General features: G+C 42.3%; 1 protein-coding gene across 3 annotated transcripts in view; it reads right to left on the reverse strand.

Moving 5' to 3' along the window:
• The window catches only part of CREB5 (cAMP responsive element binding protein 5), a 439,607-nt gene extending 437,105 nt beyond the window's left edge, over window positions 1-2,502 (reverse strand). For 2 of the 3 annotated variants that reach the window (XM_061414264.1, XM_061414263.1), the window contains exon 1: window positions 2,420-2,501. The gene's annotated coding sequence lies outside the window, so the exon portion shown is untranslated. Of the gene's footprint in view, window positions 1-2,419 lie in introns of all 3 variants that reach the window. The other variant, XM_061414267.1, reaches the window with a different exon arrangement.
• Between the last annotated feature and the right edge of the window lie 21,518 nt (window positions 2,503-24,020).

Consider the following 24,020-nt stretch of genomic DNA (forward strand, 5'->3'; position numbering starts at 1 on the left):
ACTTGGGGAATGACGTCAATTAGACTCCACACATGAGTTTCACAAATGCCTACTCTACAGCATGGCTTTCACTCTGAAGAAAGTAGATCTGATTATAACAAAACATGTGTTCTTCAAGAAATTCCCACATACTCAGAATATAAATTTTCCTTTATTTAGCTTTCACCAGCTTCAAATCAGAGAGCACTCAGCTCTTCTGCACCCGCTCTGTTCAAAAGCCTGTTAAGAAATCTTTTATTTAATTTCTGCTACACACTGCAGCCCCACCCCCACCCCCACCCGGAGTTCTTTTTACTTTTATCCCTTAAACATGTCATATACAGTATTTTTATTCAACTGCCAGTTACGGGGATTCTGACTCAATTCAATGACTTATGTATTTAACTTTCTATTGAAATACAGAAAGTTAATGTTAAGAGAAAAAAAGTAACACATGCACCACTTTATTGTAAGATATTTTGAGTTCAACGACTTACATTCCCTCACTTTGGAAATAAAACGTTTAATCTCGAGCCTTCCAGCTAAATTTGATTTAGTCGGCATCCTCAGCCATCCCTCTTCGGATAACCGGTCTGTCTGAGGAATGCGCTCTGTAAAGTTAAGAACTTTGCTTGCAATGAGTGTGTTGTTTTCCTAAGTCACCACAGGGACACAGTACTATCATAGTGTCTCTAAACATTTCCTGAGACGCCTTTTCTATCAGAGTTGAGCAGTTTGCCCTGGAGAAGAGGGTTCACTGGTGCCTTTCTTAAATAATAGAAAAGAGCAGATTGTGTGTGCGTCGATCAGGTACTGCGCTCCCTGGGCCACCAGAAGCTCTTACCCACACTCCAGGGACTGTGACCGCCCCAGGGAAAGCAGTCAAAGGCGAAGGCGGGGCCAGAGTGATAACGGTGTGGGCGGTAGAGCGGGTGGAGAAGGAGGGATCCGGAGGAGAGGGCAATAACGATGCTCAGGGAATCAGCGATTGTACAAGTATGTTGGGGGTTGGGGATGGAAAGCCTTGCCTTGTCAGCACTTCTAAGGCCCCCAACCCTTGAGTATCTGAAGCTGTTAATCAAACACTTATTGGTCTGCAGAATGACGTAATGGACCTGTATCCAGCCTTTATTCCTTGACACATGTCAGAGAAGGAGGGAAAAATAAAAACCAAACACTCTGTAGACTCTGACAATGAAATATACAAGTAGCCCACTTCAGTTCCCGGCCTTGAACAAGTCTCAAGTGGGGGCGGCACTTGTTCAGGGAAAGTTGGGGTGGACAAGATCTTTATCTACCAGATACTCACCCCCCACCCCCGAAATAAATCTATGGCAAAGGAAAAGAGGGATGGAGCCGCCAGGAGAAAACATCTCCTTGGTTCGTTCGCGAGTCTTGCCCCTCTAAGAACGTCGTGAAAAGTTTTGAGCTATTCCGTGTAGAATCTGGTGGCGAGGAAGGCTCCGCCGCCGTGTTCTGAGAACTACAGCCGCGTCGAAGGCGGGAGCTGTCATTTGGGGCAGCGGCGGGGAAGAGGTAATGATGCCAGTGAGAACCGGACAGAGGCAGGAGGTGGCTGTAGGAGTGAAGACAAGGAGAGCCTCGCCACTGTCGAGCATTCCACGCCTGCAGTGAAAGGCAAGTGCCCCCCGAGAGCGATGCCCCCTCATTCCCCGGCGCGCGCGCCCACCACCTGCGGTGGGCAGCCCTGCAAGAGGTGGCAGCAGCAGGCTTGGGGCCCGGGAGGAAGCTAGCCCCCAGTGCGCCCGCCCGTCCGCCCCCTAGGTGACCCGGCGTCCTCGCCGCGCCCGCTGGAAGTTTGCAAACTTTCTCCGGGGATTCCGCCGCATCACCGGGAAGTTGGGGACGCGGGGGGGAGGTTCCTGTCTCGCCGTCTCCGCTGCTGCCGCCTCTGCCGCCGCTTGACCGCACTTCTGAAGGGTTCCGCACCTTGTCAGGTCTCTGGAGGCAAACACACACCCCCGATTCATAACTGTTCCCCGTGTCAGGGAAACACACGCGCGCTCCTACACACGCACGCACGCCGGGGCGGACACGGCGCTCGCTCCACGTTAGCATCCCTCCAGTCGCACGGCGCGGCGGCCACCAAGACGCGCTCCGGTACGGACACGGCGTGGGGTCTCTGGGGTAGCCTCAGGACACGGCTGATTCCACAGTCCACCAGTATTTGGGGCCTGACTTCCCTCTGGTCCGTCAAAGTGTTTACAAACACAGATCATCCTCCAAAAAGAAAATGCATCGCATCTTCCCTACTCCTTGCCCTGCGACCTGCCCACTGGACCAAGTAACCTCGCGGCTGCTGCCGAGAACCACCCCTGCAAACAAGTACGCTCTCGAGACGGCTCCCGCGGCAAGTGCAACAAAAGTGACTAAATGCAAAAGCCCCAGAAGTGGCCTAGCCGTATTTTTAGGAACTTACCAAACAAGTGTGGAGAAGGCAAGAGCGGAGCCCGGGTGAAGGGACCACGTTGGACTGAGCAAAGATTACAATACATTCTATTTAGAGTGCATTACATCACCCCCCCGGTGACGTCACGTGGGATTCCTGAACTTCTAAATCATTGCGGTCCGTGGGGGAGGGAGGGAGGAAGGGAGGGGCGGGGCCGTCGCGCCGAGGGGGCGGGCTCCGCCCCGGCCCCGCCCCGCCCCCGCCCCACGAGCGGACCCTGGTGCACCCGCGGGGAAGCGGCGGCGGCAGCGGCGACCGCGCAAGCAACAGCTTGCAGAGCCCAGCGCCGTGTGACACGGCTCCCTGACATTAGTAGTGTGAGTCAGCTTGGAAACAATCCTCAAGGTTTCAGAAAGGACCACGGAGGAGGCAAGGACACGGGCTCTCCCGTGAGTAGGGCCTGGTAGCATTTAAAAGGTGTGGGGATGGGGCGAGGTGGGGAGGGGTGCCGAAGAGTGCAGGGAAGAGACTTTCTCCGAACAGAAATGCGGGACGCTCCCCCTTCCCCCACCAGCAGATGTCCAGCTCCGTTTTGCTGCGACAGTCGTGACCTCATTACAGTGTTCCCTGCATCCTGGCTTTTCAGAGCACTCAGTGGACACCCCTTTTCACCTCCCGCCCCCGCCCCTCTCCAGCTCACTTCCAAGGGAATAACTTCTTTATTGTGCACACTCACGTGGAATACACTGCCCCCACCCTTTCCAAGACCCCTGCTTCTCGAGTCTGAGAGCTGGAAAAAGAGTTGCTCCTGGAAGGGAAAGGTGTGTCACGGCTAGAGCCAAGTGATGAGCCTGATTTAGACTCAGCGTCAGAGCCGGAAGGGCCGTTGGCGATCACTTCCAGAACCTCGTCTGTAACTTGCCCAAGCTCCCCGGCTGACAAGTGGTACAGCAGGAGCCAAAGGTAGGGAAAGAGCCCCTGGTCTGCAGTGTCTTCCCCACAGCTCCGTGAAAGAAGGAGCCTGGAGCTTTCAGCATCAGCCAAGACACCCTCACCATCACTATCCCTCGGCTTGACTTCCATTCAGATGTTCTCTCAGTGAGCCAGACTCAAAGAGAAGGCATAGAGTAATTTCCAGCGGATCCTAGCCATCCCAGACCACCACTGTCATCCGTGCAGCAGCTCACATTGTACAAAGCCTTCACACCCACGTGGAACTCCCTTGATTCTCACAACAAGCAGCACAAGGAGGGCGAGCGTTGTCATTATCCCCATTTTACAGGTGCTGCTGCTAAGTCGCTTCAGTCGTGTCCGACTCTGTGCCATCCCATAGATGGAAGCCAACCAGGCTCCCCGATCCCTGGGATTCTCCAGGCAAGAGTACTGGAGTGGGTTGCCATTGAGCTAAGGCAAACTCCAGAAGGTTAGGGAGGTTGCCTGAAGCTGCTTGAGTAAGTGGTGGCACTGGCACCACCCCAACCCCTGTTTTCAAACCTCAGATCCCAACTGGCCTCTTTTCTAGAACCAAGGTTGTTTTCCCTTCTCATGGGTTATTGGTGGTTAGAACCTTTGCTAAAGATTGGAGCTTTGCTTAGGAACAATTCAGCCCCTGTTAACAAACAATTGAGCTTCCTTGGTGGCTCAGAGATAAAGAGTCTGCCTGCAATGTGCGAGACCCAGGTTCAATCCCTAGGTTCGATCCCTGGGTTGGCAAGATCTCCTGGAGAAGGAAATGGCAACCCACTCCAGTATTCTTGCCTGGAAAATCCCATGAATGAAAGAATCTGGAGAGCTATAGTCCGTGGGGTCGCAGAGTTGGACACGACTGAGTAACTAACACACGCACAACAAACAATAATCATTCCTGACATTTATGTAACATTTGACATTTATATAGCACCTCTCATCCCAATGCATCACAACCATGACTGTGCAGTTTGCCAGAGAATCGTGACTGGACTGGCTAGAAATTGTAATGCTTTGCCTGGATTGTCACATACTTCTGAACTGGTTTTTATACACTAAATGGAAGTGCTTTGTGTTTCCTTTCTGGTTTTAAGTGTTTAACTCTTTCCTTTAGTGTTTCTTGAGACCACAGGGACTGCTGACTTTGGATTTCTCACAGTCTTATTCAGAACTCATCACTGAGTTTCCTATTTGCTGTCTTCACATGTGGCCCTAAAGGAATTGCAAAAGAAGGGCTCCAGTCCTAACTTGAATCTTAACCAATAAAACTTTAAATATGACAGCTCAATTACTTGGGTTGACAGAAGGAAGCAACAGCTACCTTGCCCACATTCCCACGTAATTATGAGGACATCCTTTACCAGTAAAGCAGAAATCTACCTCCTCTCTCAAAAGAAAAAGTGTGAGCCAAATCAGGAGCAAACTTGAGGCAGGAAAGGGATGCAGCTTGACAAAGCAGTACTAAGTCTGAGAGCTCATCTTTTTTCCCAGCTAATAGGTGTGGCTCAAAGGTACATAATGGAGAATTGAATAAGCAAAGCTGAGGTGATAACCAAAATATTTAAAAACCTGTAAGTAATTAATCATCATCTAAATTTAAAACATTTACTTCCCAGTATTCCCTAACCAGAAGCATATATGTAAGTTTTAAGCAGTATTTCATCCGTTTCTAATACTATTCAAATCAGTTGTCAGTCTTTAAAAATTGTTGCTGATCTCTTGTTTGATATGCTGCTACCAGGTAAACAATGCCTCCCCACTCCAAGCCATGGTTGACACAGGAATACACGTGGAACTTTTCCAATGCTGTATCCAATAATTTAATAATCATTAGGTTAATTGGAATTTCAATGGGCAGATAATTTCTCCACATCAGCAATATTGTTCATGGTGCTGACTCATATCTCTGCTTCTGTTGAACTGATAGCAATTTCATTCACAATGTTTCTAAGCCATTGTGTTACAGTTTTCTATATATTATAGATCTCTGTGACCAAGTAAGTCATACACACACACACACACACACAATTATTTTTAGTGTAAACTGAAGAAGAGAGGTAGTGTTTATAAGTGTGGACTCTTAATGTCAGGCTGGCAGAGTTCAGATTGTGGCTCTGCTACTTGAACTTTAATCTTTGGGTCTTAGTTTCCTCATCTATATAATGGGACTGGTGATGATAATTATAATAACTCAAATGAGTTGAGAACTGTGTTTGGCATAGGACAAATACTACATAAATATTTGCCCTCATTTTTATCAGTGAAAATAATGCCACTAATGCCTTGACAGGAAGACATTCAGTGATTTTGGCAAACTTGACCAAACAAATGAAAGGACACCCTGTTTCCCCACACTTTTCCCAGCCCCACACTAGCCCCTGCATCCACCGTCTATACCAAGCAGGCTCTCCTGTGTCAAAGCTGCCAACAGAGCCCCTGTGTTTATGGACTCAAATTTCTACATGCCTTGTGCTCACCCTGTCTCTTTCAGGATCTCTCAGAGCCAAAGTCCCATGTAGGCTGCAGTTCCCAGAAGCAGCCATGCAAGAGCATCTCTAGGGGTGCCTCCACTGGTGACAGCCATAACCTGTGGCAATCGCCTGCTGGGTTGCCAACACCACCTCCAAGAATGCCACTTCACCCACTAGGACTCCACCCATCATGGCCTGGGAGATGTGTGGAGACAAGGACCCTTACACTAGACCTTACCTTGACTTACACTAGAGTCAAGGTAAATTAGCTGAGGTACTACCCACCCAGGGTTCTCCCCCACAACCTCCAAGGGTAGGGACACAGGCAGGGCACAGTTTTGCCCATAAGGCACCACATCCCCACATTCATTAAACCTATGAAAAGTTGGCTCGGCACCTACACTGACCAATGAGAATAGATGAGATGCCTGTTAGACCAGAGATTAACCCCTTAGTTGCTGGATCATAGGGCAGTTCAAGAATGAGGCCTGGGCAGCTGGGTCAGTAGGGGTAGCACAGAGGTCAGAGAAGTGAGTATTTACTAGCCTTCCTCAATGCTCAATGCAAAGAAATAGAGGAAAACATTAGAATGGGAAAGACTAGAGATCTCTTCAAGAAAATTAGAGGTACCAAGGGAACATTTCATGCAAAGATGGGCTCAATAAAGGACAGAAATGGTAGGGACCTAACAGAAGCAGAAGATATTAAGAAGAGGTGGCAAGAATACACAGAAGAACTGTACAAAAAAGATCTTCATGACCCAGATAATCATGATGGTGTGATTACACACCATCATGAGCCAGACATCCTGGAATGTGAAGTCAAGTGGGCCTTAGGAAGCATCACTACAAACAAAGCTAGTGGAGGTGATGGAATTCCAGTTGAGCTATTTCAAATCCTAACAGATGATGCTGTGAAAATGCTGCATTCAATATGCCAGCAAATTTGGAAAACTCAGCAGTGGCCACAGGACTGGAAAAGGTCAGTTTTCATTCCAATCCCAAAGAAAGGTAATGCCTAAGAATGCCCAAACTACTGCACAATTGCACTCCTCTTACACGCTAGGAAAGTGATGCTCAAAATTCTCCAAGCCAGGCTTCAGCAATACATGAACCGTGAACTTCCAGATGTTCAAGCTGCTTTTAGAAAAGGCAGAGGAACCAGAGATCAAATTGCCAACATCCGCTGAATCATCGAAAAAGCAAGAGAGTTCCAGAAAAACATCTACCTCTGCTTTATTGGCTATGCCAAAGCTTTTGACTGTGTGGATCACAATAAACTGTGGAAAATTCTGAAAGAGATGGGAATACCAGACCACCTGACCTGCCTCTTGAGAAACCTGTATGCAGGTCAGGAAGCAACAGTTAGAACTGGACATGGAACAACAGACTGGTTCCAAATAGGAAAAGGAGTACATCAAGGCTGTATATTGTCACCCTGCTTATTTAACTTCTATGCAGAGTACATCATGAGAAACGCTGGACTGGAAGAAACACAAGCTGGAATCAAGATTGCTGGGAGAAATATCAATAACCTCAGATATGCAGATGACACCACCCTTATGGCAGAAAGTGAAGAAGAACTGAAGAGCCTCTTGATGAAAGTGAAAGAGGAGAGTGAAAAAGTTGGCTTAAAGCCCAACATTCAGAAAACTAAGATCATGGCATCTGGTCCCACCACTTCATGGGAAATAGATGGGGAAACAGTGGAAACAGTGGCTGACTTTATTTTTCTGGGCTCCAAAATCACTACAGATGGTGATTACAGCCATGAAATTAAAAGATGCTTACCCCTTGGAAGGAAAGTTATGACCAACCTAGATAGCATATTCAAAAGCAGACTCATTAGTTTGCCAAGAAAGGTCCGTCTAGTCAAGGCTATGGTTTTTCCTGTGGTCATGTATGGATGTGATAGTTGGACTATAAAGAAAGCTGAGCACCGAAGAATTGATGCTTTTGAACTGTGGTGTTGGAGAAGACTCTTGAGAGTCCCTTGAACTGCAAGGAGATCCAACCAGTCCATCCTAAAGGAGATCAGTCCTGGGTGTTCATTGGAAGGACTGATGTTGAAGCTGAAACCCCCAATACTTTGTCCACCTGATGAGAAGAGCTGACTCATTTGAAAAGACCCTGATGCTGGAAAAGATTGAGGGCAGGAGAAGGGGATGACAGATGATAAGATGGTTGGATGGCATCACCAACTCAATGCACATAGGTTTGAGTGGACTCCTGGAGTTGGTGATGGACAGGGAGGCCTGGCATGCTGCAGTTCTTGGGGTCGCAAAGAGTTGGACACGACTGAGTGACTGAACTGAACTGAGGGAAGAATTTTAATATTTTAACAAACTTACAGCCTTACCAGTACTTATGCACTGAATATGAGGCCAGAGTAGAACCTTCCAAGGGTCCTCAGAGGGTAAGAAGCCCTTTTGCGCATGCTTTGGATTTTTTGGATTCAGTTATTTCTCCAACATTCAACAAAGGCTGATAAGTCTGCCCAGTACTGGGGAGGAAAAAACAAGTGTCTCCTTTTCAGCTCTCTCCTGGACTCCCACAGAAGTTCTCAAAACTTAATGGCATAAGCAGCACTTAGGTAACTTGTTAAAGACAGTTTCTTGGGTCAGGCATCCCCGGGGGATTTCTGTTCAAGGATCTGGCATTGGGCCCAGGATTCTGCATTTGTGATTTTGATGCAAGTGTCTGGAGACCCTACTTCAAGTGATTCTTGTCTAGTGAATTCATAGATGGGCAGTTACCTGGGAGGATGCCAGGGATGGAACAGGAAGAGTCTGCAGCCTGCAGACCAGAAAAATTTAAAAATTAAAAAAAAACAGAACAGTCTCTTGCTTGAAATCAATCCTCTGGCTGCTTCCCATAATCCTAGAGAAGCATTCCTCTTGTCCCTTCCACATACACCACTCAGAGGGAGTTTTACCATTTCTTTTGCATTCAAGGCTTTTCTTAACAGTGTTAACAGTGGTAATAGGAAAATTGTGGCTGGCTTTGTGGTTAAACACCTTGCTATGAGACCACTGGGAAGTTTCCATTTCTTTTAAGATGAATCTTCACTATCTTATTTGAAGGGATAAAGATGTTCAAATAAACGGAACTGGAAAATTCATCCAAAGACAGAAACAACCACAGAACCGCTGGCTAACACTTACTAAGCATTTACTCTTTGCCAAGGCTTATGCTCAGAGCTTTATGTGCGTTCTTTCAGTTACTCCTCACAATAATCCTACAAGGTTGTTGAACCCATTCTCATTTGCAATGGAGAGATCAAATCTTGGAGCAGTGAGCAGCTTGCCAAAGATCATGCAGCTGGGTCAAGGCCAACAGAAATGAGGGACCCAGACCACTTTAGAGCTAGTACAAGCGCCTCTGGGAAGACCCTTGGACCACAGAGCATGCGCCAGAACACAGACTCTCAGGCTCTCATGTGTCCACTGTCCCCTCCCACTTCATTTGCATGAAGCAGCTTATGCACAAAATTCTGGTGGACCTGTGGGAGTCAGTGAGACACTAAGTAACCAGGAGGTAAGCCTTTTTCCTTTGCTGTAGGTGGAATGGGGGTGAAGTAGACACTGTCGACCCTGAGAGGGCATGCTTTCCTTTCAAACTGGAACTTTCTTGGAACTCAGAGAAAAGCCAAAGGTGCTTTGTGCTGTGCTAACTCACTTCATTGTGTCTGACTCTCTGTGACCCTATGTACTATAGCCCTCCAGGCTTCTCTGTCCATGGGATTCTCCAGGCAAGAATACTGGTGTGGGTTGCCATGCCCTCCTCCAGGGAATCTTCCCGACCCAGGTATCGAACCCTTCTTTCTTACATCTCTGCACTGGCAGGTAGGTTCTTTATCACTTGTACCACCTGGGAAGCCCAAAGACTCTCTAAGACACCCCAAAAAACTTAGCAAGACTGTCTTCTCTTAGTCTCTGTGTTGGGCAACTAATCTCTTACACTGAAAATGATGACACAAATGGAAAAGGAAAGATAGAGCTGCCCTTACTTCTCTTCAGTCTTTCCTTATAAGTAAACAGAAGGCAGAATATTTGTAGAATATGTACACTTCAAGAAGTGAAATACAGTTGAGTTCATTTTATGCAGCATTTCCACTGTGCAGGTAAGAACAAAATTCATATACACATAGGAATTGTGTGAATTCAGTGATTCCATATACAAGTGAATATATTCACATTCAAAACTGGCATTGTACAATATAAATGTAAATGGTAAAATGAGTGTTAATAATTTAATATTTTAATTTTTTGTTACTTTGAACAACATTAAATAGCAGATTAAAAACACCATGACAAGTGGAGAGACTGACTATGACAGGGAGGAAATTAATCTATTTAATATCTTTAACGACATTTTTCCCCAGTCTTTTGAACAAGGGGGGCTGCATTTTCAGTTAAGCTGGGTCTGAGAATTATGTAGCCAGCCCTGCAAGTGCTCTAAGTCGCTTAAGTCATGTCTGACTCTTTCCAACCCTATGGACTGTAGCCCGCCAGTCTCTTCTTTCCATGGGGATTCTCCAGGCAAGAATATTGGGGTGGTTTGTTATGCCCTCCTCCAGGGGATCTTCCTGACCCAGGGATCAAACTCACATCTCTTATGTCTCCTGCATTGGAAGGTGGGTTCTTTACCACTAGCACCACCTGGGAAGCCCTGTAACCAACCCTGCTAAGCTGCTAAGTTGCTTCAGTCGTGTCCGACTCTGCGACCCCGTAGACGGCAGCCCACCAGACTCCCCTGTCCTTGGGATTCTCCAGGCAAGAACACTGGAGTGGGTTGCCATTTCCTTCTCCAATGCATGAAAGTGAAAAGTGAAAGTGAAGTCTCTCAGTCGTGTCTGACCCTCAGCGACCCCATGAACTGCAGCCTTCGAGGCTCCTCCGTCCATGGGATTTTCCAGGCAAGAGTACTGGAGTGGGGTGCCACTGCCTTCTCCGACCCTACCTACAGATAAATGAAGGAAGCAATCTGCTGTGCCCCCAGACCCATGCTCCCCATGTGCAGAGTAAGGGCAAGCAGATCAAGAGTCTAACAGCCTTCTGTCACTTAGCACGTGGCCCTGACTGGTTTTTGACCTCTCTAAACTTCAGATAGTTCATCTGTAAAGTAGAGCTAATGTTAGCATCTATCTCCCAGGATATTGCAAGGATTCAATGACTTAATATAGATAAAGTGCATAAAACAATGCCTGGCACATAATAATTACTGGAAAAATGTTAGAAACCCTTATGCCCTAATAAGATTTGGTGAAGAATTTCATAAAATAATCCATGTCAAGTGCTTAGCAACTAGGTATGTCATTTAGAATATGCTCAGCAAATGTTCATTACATAAAATTGCATGTAAGCTCTAATCCTGAAGTTCTATGGATTAGGATGGAGGAATCCATCCCATATGTCCTCAAATTAATGGCCTTCAGATAAGCCACTTGTATTTGAAGGATAGTTAGATGAACAAATCCACCTTGAGTTTGTAAAATTGCAACAGAACAATTTTACACAGTCTGATGTTCTGGTTGAAACCATCACAATTTTCCCTTCATTAATATACAAATGCCTTCTTAAACCACCAGTTGTATAATTATTAACTCTTGTGTGGTTTAGATTTTCTGTAATCACTTCTTAAAATCCTAAAAGGTGTAGCTCAAAAGACACCATACTCTTGCTTTGGAGGTGGGGGTGCATGTCAACTCTGAAATGTTGTTAGCAAAGGACAGCCTGGTCACTTGGTTCAAGCTTGGATGACTTCATTTGAAAGAGTATCAGTTACTGATTGCCTAGACCTATTCTGTTAGGGAATTACTATATCCCCCATATTATAAAATTTAATGTTTTCTCTTGAACTGAGCTGAAAATCAGAATTGTTTACTTGTCCCAAAGAGTATCATTAGAGTGTTAACATCCCTATGAAAGTTACACTTATCTTAATGTGTTCCTCTTTTATCTTTTAAAAGAGAGACTTGATTAAATGAAAAACTACTCTTCCCTTTTTTCTCCTGCGTTGGGATTAAGTGAAAGAGATTGACACCTGCTCTGAATAATGACCCAGAATAATAGTGCTGTGTCAGCACACTGGAAAAGTTTTAGTCATTTCCTTAAGATCAATGGTAAGTGGAAAGTAACGGTTTTACAATAATTAGGAGTGTTTTATATGGGGAAGGTTCATTTAGACTAAAACAGTATTGATATCACATAAATTAATATTGAGTGTCACCTCACATGAACTGATATTTCACATACCACCTCTTTTTATATTATCGTTAACCACATGTTTAACTCATGTACTGCTGACGTGGAAGGTTACTCTCATCTCTTCAGGGGCATTTATTTATAAGTACCTTATTTAAATGATTCTAGAGAATTTCAGTAGCTTTTAAACCTAATTGATCAGCGATTCCTCCTCATTCTTACATGATACAGAATATTTAAAACCTGGAAAGTTATTTTCAACCTCATTTGAATCATGAAAATTGCCCACTGAAGGAGTCAGAAAATATAAAACTTCCCCATCCCCCTTCCTCATGCTAGTGTTAAAATATTCTGTCTATAGCTTTCACAACAGTGCCCTAACTTGACACTTAAAGAGAATGCAGTACAAGCAGTACGCTGGAACATTGTGCTGTTTAGAAAAACCATCTATTTTCAAGACTGCTGTCTGTTCAGTGCAATGCTAAAGTCTGAGAGGAGGGAAAGAAGAGGATTGTGAGCACTAACTATGGTTCAAGTTATATATTTTATCTCATTGAATCTCGACAACTCTTGGTGGAAGATGTTGTTGCTCCTATTTTATTGATGGCTAATTACTTAGCCTCAGAGAGGCTAAGTAATTTGACCAAGGTCACACAGCGAATAAGTAAGGCAGCTGGGTTTTGAACCTAGTTCTAACTCCAGAATCCCCATTGTCCATTGCATCTCGCTGCAGTGGCTTTTATTTCAAGATGTTCCATCTCTCCTTTCACTCTCTTGCATCACATTATTTTGTTTTGTTGAGCAACCCACCCCCCTCACACACACACACACACACACACACACACACACACATGTACATATGCAAAAGATTGAAAGCTGCTGTGTCTCTCAGTGATCATTTTGTGAAATCTGAGTCCTTTCAGAGGCTGAATCCTGTGTTCAGGAAGCAGTAGACCTGTTTGATGAACAGAGGACCCTGGCCTAGCAAGATCCTGGCTATCATGGGTGATCCAAATATATCCCTTATGGTCTCTCTTTCATTTTTTTTAATGGAAATATTTTTATTGTTTCTGCAGGTTAGAAAAGTAATACATGCTTGTAAAAAGCTCAAGTAACACAAAAGTGTTTAAAATAGAAAGTAAATTTCTCCCTACAATCCCATCTGGAGATAACTACTATAAAAGTTGGATGAATATGCTTCTAGAAATTGTACTATACATGTAAACATAAATTGCATGAATGTGGTCAAACTACATATTCTGTTCTCAAACTGCTTTTCCTACAATTTAGTTTTAAATTTTACAATTTATTGTGACATCTGTCCAGGAATATTATAATATGGCATCATCCTTTTTCATGGTTATGTAAGATTTTATTGTTTGGGTTTAGTTAATCCGTTCACTATGAATGGATATCTGTATAGTTTCCAATTTGCTGCTATTATAAACAGTGCTACAGTGAATACCTGTTACTTGTGCATACACATTGTGACTAATTTTCACAGAAATGGTATTGCAGGGCCACAGGTTATAAATGTTTTAAATGTTGTTACATATTGCTTGATGGCCCTTCAGAATGGTAGCACCAATTAGTGTCCAGCCTATAAGAAGCAAGAGTGCCCCCTGTCCCCACAGTTTTATCAGCAGGGGCATCTTTTAAGAGTAAAGTCTTACTTGAGAGCTCAAACAGATGTTAGTTTGTCTTATAAACAAAATTGAAATTGGTGGTTTCTACACAGAATCCAAATGCAAGACATTTTGACAATAGAATTCACACTCGTAAATCATCAAACAATAGCTAACTTTGATTGTTAGGAATTAGTGTAAGTCTTTCCCACACATCTCATTCATTTAAGATAACCCAGCTAGTATCATTTCTATCCTCCTCTTCCATTCTGGAGGAAACTGGATTATATAGAGGTACAGCAACTTGCCTAAATGTCTGACAAGAGGTGAAACTGGGATTCGTTTTCTTCATTTTTTTAATTGATATGTGGTGGTGGTGGTTTAGTCGCTAAGTCATGTCTCACCCTTGCAATCCTGTGGACTGTAGCCTGCCGGGCTCCTCCGTCCATGGGATACCCCAGGCAAGAATACTGGAGTGGGTTGCCATTTCCTTCTCCAGGGGATCTTCTCAACCTAGGAACTGAACCCAGGTCTCCTGCATTGCAGGCAGATGATTTACCAACTGAGCTATGAGAGAAGCCCTTACTTGATATATAGTTGATATGTAATAATATATGTTTCAGGTATACAAAACGGATTCACAATTTGTGAAGGTTATATTCCATTTATAGTTATTATAAAATATCAGCTCTATTTCCTATGTTGTACTACATATCCTTATAGCTTCTTTATTTTAAACCTAGTAGTTTGTACTTTTTAATTCCCTCCTTTTGTCTCACCTCTCCCTGCCCTGGTCTCCCCACTAGTAACCACTGATTTGTTCTCTATATCTGTGAGTCTGTTTCTGTTTTTTTATCTTCACTAGTTTGTTTTATTTTTTCGTTCCACCTATAAGTGATAACTAGCATGTGAGATGAGTGCAATTGTGCGGTAGTTTGAGCATTCTTTGGCATTGCCTTTCTTTGGGATTGGAATGAAAACTGACCTTTTCCAGTCCTGTGGCCACTGCTGAGTTTTCCAAATTTGCTGGCATATTGAGTGCAGCACTTTCACAGCATCATCTTTCAGAATGTGGAATAGCTCAACTGGAATTCCATCACCTCCACTAGCTTTGTTTGTAGTGATGCTTCCTAAGGCCCACTTGAGTTCACAATTCCAGGATGTCTGGCTCTAGGTCAGTGATCACACCATCATGATTATCTGGGTCGTGAAGATCTTTTTTAGAAAAGGCAGAGGAACCAGAGATCAAATTGCCAACATCCGCTGGATCATGGAAAAAGCAAGAGAGTTCCAGAAAAACATCTATTTCTGCTTTATTGACTATGCCAAAGCCTTTGACTGTGTGGATCACAATAAACTGGAAAATTCTGAAAGAGATGGGAATACCAGACCACCTGATCTGCCTCTTGAGAAATTTGTATGCAGGTCAGGAAGCAACAGTTAGAACTGGACATGGAACAACAGACTGGTTCCAAATAGGAAAAGGAGTTCGTCAAGGCTGTATACTGTCACCCTGCTTATTTAACTTCTATGCAGAGTACATCATGAGAAACGCTGGACTGGAAGAAACACAAGCTGGAATCAAGATTTCCGGGAGAAATATCAATAACCTCAGATATGCAGATGACACCACCCTTATGGCAGAAAGTGAAGAGGAACTAAAAAGCTTCTTGATGAAAGTGAAAGTGGAAAGTGAAAAAGTTGGCTTAAAGCTCAACATTCAGAAAACGAAGATCATGGCATCCGGTCCCACCACTCTATGGGAAATAGATGGGGAAACAGTGGAAACAGTGTCAGACTTTATTATTTTGGGCTCCAAAATCACTGCAGATGGTGACTGCAGCCATGAAATTAAAAGACACTTACTCCTTGGAAGGAAAGTTATGACCAACCTAGATAGCATATTCAAAAGCAAAGACATTACTTTGCCAACAAAGGTCTGTCTAGTCAAGGCTATGGTTTTTCCTGTGGTCATGTATGGATGTGAGAGTTGGACTGTGAAGAAGGCTGAGCACTGAAGAATTGATGGTTTTGAACTGTGGTGTTGGAGAAGACTCTTGAGAGTCCCTTGGACTGCAAGGAGATCCAACCAGTCCATTCTGAAGGAGATCAGCCCTGGGATTTCTTTGGAAGGACTGATGCTAAAGCTGAAACTCCAGTACTTTGGCCACCTCATGGGAAGAGTTGACTCATTGGAAAAGACTCTGATGCTGGGAGGGATTGGGGGCAGGAGGGGATGGCTGGATGGCGTCACTGACTCGATGGACGTGAGTCTGGGTGAACTCTGGGAGTTGTTGATGGACAGGGAGGCCTGGCGTGCTACGATTCATGGGGTTGCAAAGAGTCGGACACGACTGAGCGACTGATCTGATCTGATAAGTGATAACATAGTATTTGTCTGTCTCTGTCTGATGTATTTCACTGAGTATAATACCCTCAAAGTCCACCCATGTCATTGAAAATGGCAAGTTTTCATTTTTATGGCTGAGTAATATTCCTCTGTGTGTATGTGTGTGAATATATAGTCTTCTTTATTCATTTATCTGCTGATGGACATGTACGTTGCTTACATATCTTGACGTGTAGACAATGCTGCTGCGAATTTTGGGGTCATGTACCTTTTCAAATTAGTGTTTCTGGTTTTGGAGGTGGGTTGAATAAATACTCAGGAGTGGAATTGCTGGATCTTATGGTAGTTCGTTTTCAGTTCTTCAAGAAATCTCCATTATGTTTTCCATAGTGCCTGCACCAATTTACATTTCCACTAACAGTGTAGGAGGATTCCCTTTTCTCCACATCCTCACCAACATTTATTGTGATAAATATATAGAACATAAAATAAATTACCTTTTTAGTAATTTTTAAGTATTCAATTTGATATCACTAAGTACATTCATACTGTATAATGATCACCACTGTTTATCTATTTTCAGAACTTTTTCCCTGTCCTAAATGGAAACTCAGTATATACTAGACAAAAGTCCTCATTTCCTCTTCCCCTGGAACTGGAATCTCAACTCATGAAACCTGAGGTTAAAGTCCAAGGCTTATATACCAGAGTCTAACTGCTTTAACTGGTTCTACCATTTTGAATCAAACCCAGATTTTAGTGTTTTCTTGTTCTAAGTAAGGTCTTGTGTGGTAAAGGACTAGCAGACATAGACCCTTTCCAGAATAATGGGAGGCTTTGTGGCAAAGATAGGATTGTGAGGGCATGAGTCAAGCCTTAGCATTGCTGACCTACCATTGCTGAACCCACCCTTGGTCATTCTAATTGCTAAACATGAAGACCAGGGTCTTGTGTGAGGCTGATGAATGAACTTTAAAAAGAAAAAAGAGGAACCATTTCTACCCTGATTCACTAAGTCAAATAAACGGGCAAAAGGGGCAGCTGTGGCAGGTATGGGTCTCCTTGGGGCAGATCCTCAATATCTCACAAACTGGAAGAAGGAGGAGCTGATGGATCCTTCAGAGGCTGGCTCCAACCCATGAGGTCCAGACAGATGCAGTCCTCATGTCTTCCCCCATCTCATTATATTGGTCCCACCCTAGCCTAAACTTTGCTTCTCCAAATAGATCCATCTGGAATACAACATCCATCACTCAGAGTATTGTCAAGGGGTAAATGGGTGCCTTTTTGGAGAGGAATCCCACTCTGTAATCAACCACCAGGTACTGTTTACCCATTGATGGATGTCACACATCCACACATATGGGACCTAAATCAAAGCTATGGACTTTTTTCCAATCCACATTTTAGATTTTTCTCTATATTTTCAAGTTATTACATTACTGTTTAAGAATGAGTTATTTTTAGGAAACTATGTTCCATATATTATTTAACCCTCTGATCCAAGGCAGTCTCCCAAACAAGAAAATTCTTCAAAAAAAAAAAATATATATATATATCCTTGTGGCATTTAAAATATAAGGTAATTTGTCCTCATAAAATAAGACCCAGAGTTTTTCCTCTTTGTGTACTCACAGCCCAGTGAAATGAATAAAGGTAAATAATCAAGAATATAAAGAAGAGGAGAAGGAAAATGGAGACAGGTATAGACCAAGACAGGGACAAAACAGAAGAATACAGAAGTTGTGGCTTCATTCTTACGATGTTACCTGGTATTCTTCAGCTCGCCAAAATAAAGAGAATCAATAGCATCCGAGAAGTATGGTCCTGTTTTAAAAATAAAAACAAATTGCTGTTAAAATGATTGAACTAAGTAGAACAGAAACAGGAAACCTATAGAAACAAGTATATTTTTTGTACACTAAGACTCTGATCCCATTAAATGCTTAAATAATATCTTCCTGATATCATGCCTGTAGAAATAATATGTTACTTTCATATTTATGACATCAAGAGATTATATTACTAGTTTATGAAAAAATATGTTCAGCTTGCCATTTTTAAATGATGCTGATATGGATTAGTACATATTATAGGATTAGATACATATGCTATACTATCTAGTTATATATTTTAATATAAACATCCCCAACAGGTGCAAAAATACCACCTAAAGTAAAACAAAAGATACTGTATCTTATGACAAGAAAAACATATTTGCCTTGTATCCGAAAAGAAGGGAAAGTGTGTGTATATTCCCATCCTACATTTCTCTTTCTAGGGCTTTATCTAACTCTGGCACAGTGCCATGGATCTATAAGCCCTTGTATCTTCTGATTAAAAGAAAATAAGTGTAGAATCATGTTTGCTACAGTTTGCTGCCAAAAGCCCATGTCTATAATCCATCATTAAAATGTGACAGTGTATGGCTACAAAGAAAGAAAAAAATCTCAGATGTCATGCTCATTTGCAAATGTTTCAGGGGCTGGAGATTGTTTGGCAATCCTGCTGTTTCTAGGTTATTTGTGGAATAACCAGTTTAATTGAGCTGATGATTGCCTTGTGCCTGTATTGCTCTTCTGACTTAAGTCTTTATTTTCTGCAGTTGGCATCACTTTGTGCTACGTGGCAAGGGAATGGCATGCATTCAGCAAGCCCAGATTCCGGAGTTCCAGCCCACCCCTTGTCTGCCCTTGCCAATCTGATTTCTGAGGAATTTGCCTAGAGTTGTTACAGGAAAAAAGAAAAAATGGGAAAGGAACTCCTCGCCCTACTTTGCAGACCATTTCATAGAATACCTCCTTTGGCTTGACATTCTTGGCCCCAGTAAGGAAAAGAGATTTTATGTCTTTATTGAAATGAAGTGTGGTTTAGGATGTTCTCTGTAATTGGAGCACATCCCACTGCATGTAGTGTACAATGTCGACCAACCTGTTGCAACCTGGAGTGCAAGTCAGATATTTGCTACCCAGTGGAGCCAGTTGGGAAAAGAAAAGGGTGGGGGGAACCTGGGTTAACACCAACCTTGTCCTGACATGCACCAGGGCTATAGCATGAAGGAAAATTGAAAACAGAAACATCATGAAGATCAGTAAGAAGACAGGGCCTCTCCTCCTTTCTTTACTTTGTTCCCAACAAATGTTCATCTTCACCCACTCTAAATCATGTCACTTGACTGAAGACTATATAAAAGGGAAGTTCATACTGCACAGCCAGTGTGGAGAGAAACTGCCCTTGACCACTAATGGAAATGGTTATATCCTGCCTCAGAGTGGGCTTGTTCCCCTGGAGAGGAGGTGAGTACCCACAAGGTAGTTGAATCTTGGAATCTGAGATGATGATGAGATCAACAGACATCATTTAAAAGGGTTTGTATTTATCTTCCATGAGAAGAGCCTAATATAGGCCCTTTGCCAAAGAAAATTTAGACAGTGTTCCAGGTACATGGTGAATTTCACCTAAAAGCCTCCAAATAGTTTCCTCTTAACACCCTCTCCCCAGGGAAGTAATTGCGGTCCTTTTACTCTTTCAGAGAAGAGAGAAAATCTCTAGCGTTTCAAAATAGGAAGGCAGATAACTTTGATGAACATTTCCAAATACATATAAGTCATTCCAATTCAAAGAAGACGTAAAACCAACAAGTATGCTAAAACAAAACAGGAATGGATGATAATTCTTTTATTCTTTCTCTACCTAAATAATAATGCAAGGGTTAGAAGATGAATATTCAAAAGGCTTCTTTTCATGATAAAATTTTGAGCAATAGTGCTTGGCCCATCATGAAGCCAAATCAGACCAGAACATTCAACATACATGGTATATCACTGAATTACAGAAAGAAAGTGAAGTTGCCCAGTCGGGTCCAACTCTGCAACCCCATGGACTGTAGCCTGTCAAGCTCCTTTGTCCATGGAATTTTCCAGGCAAGAATACTGGAGTGGGTTGCCATGCCCTCCTCCAGGGGATCTTCCCAACCCAGGGATAGAGCCCAGGTCTCCCACATTGCAGGCAGATTCTTTACCATCTGAGCCACCAGGGAAGCCCAAAGGACACAATCAAATGCAGGTGAAACTTGTGCCGAATGTTGAAAGATGGGGGACTCTCTCTTAATATGAATTCTATGAGAAGAAAACAAAGACTTTTAAAGCATATCTGGCTTCATTACTTATGTGAAGAACTAATTTATCTGAAATACCTACTCCACTCCTTTCTTTTAACTAGTGTTAGCATGATATAGGGGCTTCCCTTGTGGTTCAGTCAGTAAGAAATCCGCCTGCAATGCAAGAGACCCAGGTTTGAACCCAGGGTCGGGAAGATCCCTGGAGAAGGAAATGGCAACCCATTCCAGTACTCTTGCCTGGAGAATCCCATGGACAGAGGAGCCTGGAGGGCTACAGTCCATTGAATTGAAAAGAGTCAGACATGACTGAAGTGACTGAGCACACACACAGCATGATACATCTTTCCCCGATCTTATTTTTAATCTATATCTGTCTTTATATTTAACGTACATTTCTTATAGACAACATAGGGTGAGGTCTTATCTCTTTTATCTGTTCTGACAGTCTGCCTTTTAATTGGACTATTCACATTTAAAGTGATTATTGATGTGGTTGGAATTCTATCTACCATATTTGCAACTATTTTATATTTGTTGCTTGTTCTTTGTTTCTTTTTTGGTCTTCCACTCTTCCTGCTTTTTCTGCTTTTAATTGAGAATGTTATGATTCCATTTCCTCTTTTCTCTTTAGGATATCAATTATACTTTTAAAACAAAATTTTAGTAGTTTCCCTAGAATTTGTAATATACATCTTAATTCAAGTAATTAAGAATTTGTAATATACATCTTAATTCAAGTCTGTCTTAACACTATAGTGCTTCATGGGTAGTTGTAGTCCAGGCATGTTATAATAGAAAATTCCTCCTTCCCATTCCTTATAACTTTGTTTGCCTTTCTCTTAACCATAAGCTATAATTACTCAATGTGCTGTTGTTATTATTATTTTGAACAAATTATCTTCTGTTAGATGATTGTTAGTTTTCAGTTGTTAGGATGGGATTGATGGCTTCCAATCTCTTTTTATACTGGATTGGAAGCCAGACATTGACCTTAATTTATATCGCGTTTACAAGACTAGGAGAGACCAGAAGAAAGGTCATTAAGATCTAACAGGCAAGATAATGAGACTAGAATCCATGATCAATCATCAGAATATCAAAGTAACCAAGAAAAGTTGAAACAAGTGGAGAGATGGGTGGAAATGTAGCAGAGAGAAGGGAAAGGAGGAGAGATGTTCGAAAATCTAAAACTTTGTTGCTTTCTTTATGAAATACAGAGTCTGAGGAAATAAGGTTTCTGAGAAGAGAGTTTGATCCAATAGAAATAGTTGATGCTTCTTGGCTAAAAAGCCTCACTACTTTGTGGGTTGAGGAAGATCTCTGTACTTAAAAAGAATAAATTGAAAAAAAGAAACAGCATTAAGCCCAAACTCACTGAAGCTGAAATAGTGTCATGAGACAGACAAGATCTGAGTTATGAGCTAAGGTGTCACCTGCATCTAGAAAATGTCTTGGCCATTCCTAGCTTCCTTTCCTGCACCTTTGAAGATGAGGATATGACTAGATAAACTATAAGATTGCTCTGTGCTAAAATTCTAAGATTCTATGAAGGGTTAGATGCACAGTGGAAATACCAATCTCTCATCAGTAAAGGGCAAGAGTGTTTTAAAAACACCCAAGGGTGAAAACTTGCAAGAGATATATTACATAACCCAGCAAATACAGTCGCATATAATCCAAGGCTACCAAAACAAGGGCATGGTGTGTAGAATATACCCTCCACTCAAGAATCAAAGAAGAGGCAACTCCAGTGGGGAGTCCCAGAAGCCAGAATCTCCTGAACCTCAGTGCTGTCCCCCTGATGGAGAATGGGAAGAATAATACAGTTCTTTTGATATTCCTAAAACAGCCACTTTAGGAAAAGAAGGATGCCTCCTGGATGGACCCTGGCTAGAAATGCAAAGGTTACTGAACAACACACCCCAAAAGACAGAAAATAAAATTGCTGCCCAGGACAGGGAAGGTGAGTGCTAAGAATGCTAGAGTAGAGAAACAGAAGTAGAAAAATTAAAAGGAGACAGAGATGGGAGATTCATTTGTTGTTCTGATATTAGAAAAACCACAGCCAATCACTCCTGAGGCCCCAGAAATACTTGGTGAGGTAAAAGAGTGTCTTTTAGGCAGCTGTCACCAAGAAGGGCGCTGTGGGCCACCAGCTGATGGCCCATCGGAACTGGAGTAGGCCTTACAGCAAAGCTCCGGGTGGCACAGAGCCTTCTCTGGGCAATTCTTTAATGGCCAGTTGATCTGACTTGATTTTTTTCATGTTATAATTCTATTGGAAAGCATGAAAATACTTTAATTATGTTCCAAGAGATTCATTCTACAATATGTAATGGCATATTAGTGGTGACAAATGAAAGCCAATTAAGATCAGGGAAAGAAGAGGGAGAAAAAGGAGAAACACTGTTGAGGGCTTATATGTCAGGCACTCTGCTAGGCTATTCAGATGGAGTCATTTAATCCTGGCATTGTCCTTTGAGACAGGTGTGATTGTTCTTACATGTGAAAACAGTGCCTAATTCCTGAGGCCATGTGTAAATTGCACTTACTGAAATCTGTAAGAGGGCTGAAGACCACACCGACACATATGAAAAATGTTTTGATAAAATTATGATACAATACTAAATTTGAACAGAATATCAAACTAGAACAGAAAACAGTGATAATACAAATATACTTCTATCCAGTAAATAATTATTACCTGAAAAAGACTGACAGCAAAGGCATTAAGGTGATGGATGAGACTCTAAGCGGTTGCTTTCTTTTCTCTATTAAAAAAAAATCTAAGAAACTAAATTATCAACAAAGACTTTTCAAAATTCAATCAATAATCAAACAAATATAGCAGGAGGGATGTAATGCATACTATAGTATCTTCAACCCATCTTTCAAAGAGTTAAAAAAGCATAAGGAAAGTCTAAGTTAGAATCCAAATCATAAACTTGACTTGAACTCTGTTGTCAATTGCCAGGGAAAGCATTCCAGACTCTAAGAAACTTTGATTTTTTTTTTTTCTCTTCATAGCATCAGGAAAATGCTGGAGGGCTTAGGGGGCCCCTGGCATGTAAATTGTAGCCATCAGGAGAAAAACTCACTGTATTAGCCAGTGATGTTTTCAGAGTCATTTTCTTACAGTCCCTTACATCGCTGCCACAGAGACAGGGTAAAGATAGGACAAAGAATTCTTCTGGTTTGAAATCACCCAAGTGATGCAGAGGAAAAAAGAAGCACTTTGCCAAAAATTCCAAGATTAAAAGTAACCAAGAGAGAGGTATCTGTCAGCATCCAAAAGAATTTTGTAAACAATAGATGCGAGACATCAGAACCTCGGAAAGAAAAGATGTCTTTTCAGATCCCATTCTGGAGAATGATAAGTAATGTATTTTATTTCAGTTTAACAAGGTTATTAACAATTTCTTTTTTTTTTAAAAGAAGAGCAAAGTAATATTTTCTGTGAAGGTTGGCTGATAAGCATTCAAGTAAGAATTGTGTGCCTTTTTAAGAACATTCTCATAGTAGAATAAAACTCTATCTACATGAGCTTTCACACAGCAGAGCAATTAATTAACTTATCTCCGTGAACACTGTTCTCACTGAAACTTATTAAAAGTCTGATTCATCCACAAAGCCCCAAGCAATCATCAATTGGCTCATAATAATACAAAAGAAAAATAAGCTATGGTTATGTTCTCATTTAATATCTGAAGAGGATCCTCTGTCTTTGTTTGGAAGTATCTCTATTAAGAGTTTTTAAAGAAAAAAAAAAAAAGAAACCTCCCCCTTGACATGAAATATGTTATGGCAGGGAACTGCGGGAGTAAATTACAGAGCCTCCACGATACCAGATTAAGAAGAGAAGCTGGACTTTCTCAAAGACACACAAATCATTCA

Source organism: Bos javanicus, chromosome 4 (genome assembly GCF_032452875.1).
Source record: "Bos javanicus breed banteng chromosome 4, ARS-OSU_banteng_1.0, whole genome shotgun sequence".
In the NCBI taxonomy this organism is placed as follows: Eukaryota; Metazoa; Chordata; class Mammalia; order Artiodactyla; family Bovidae; genus Bos; species Bos javanicus.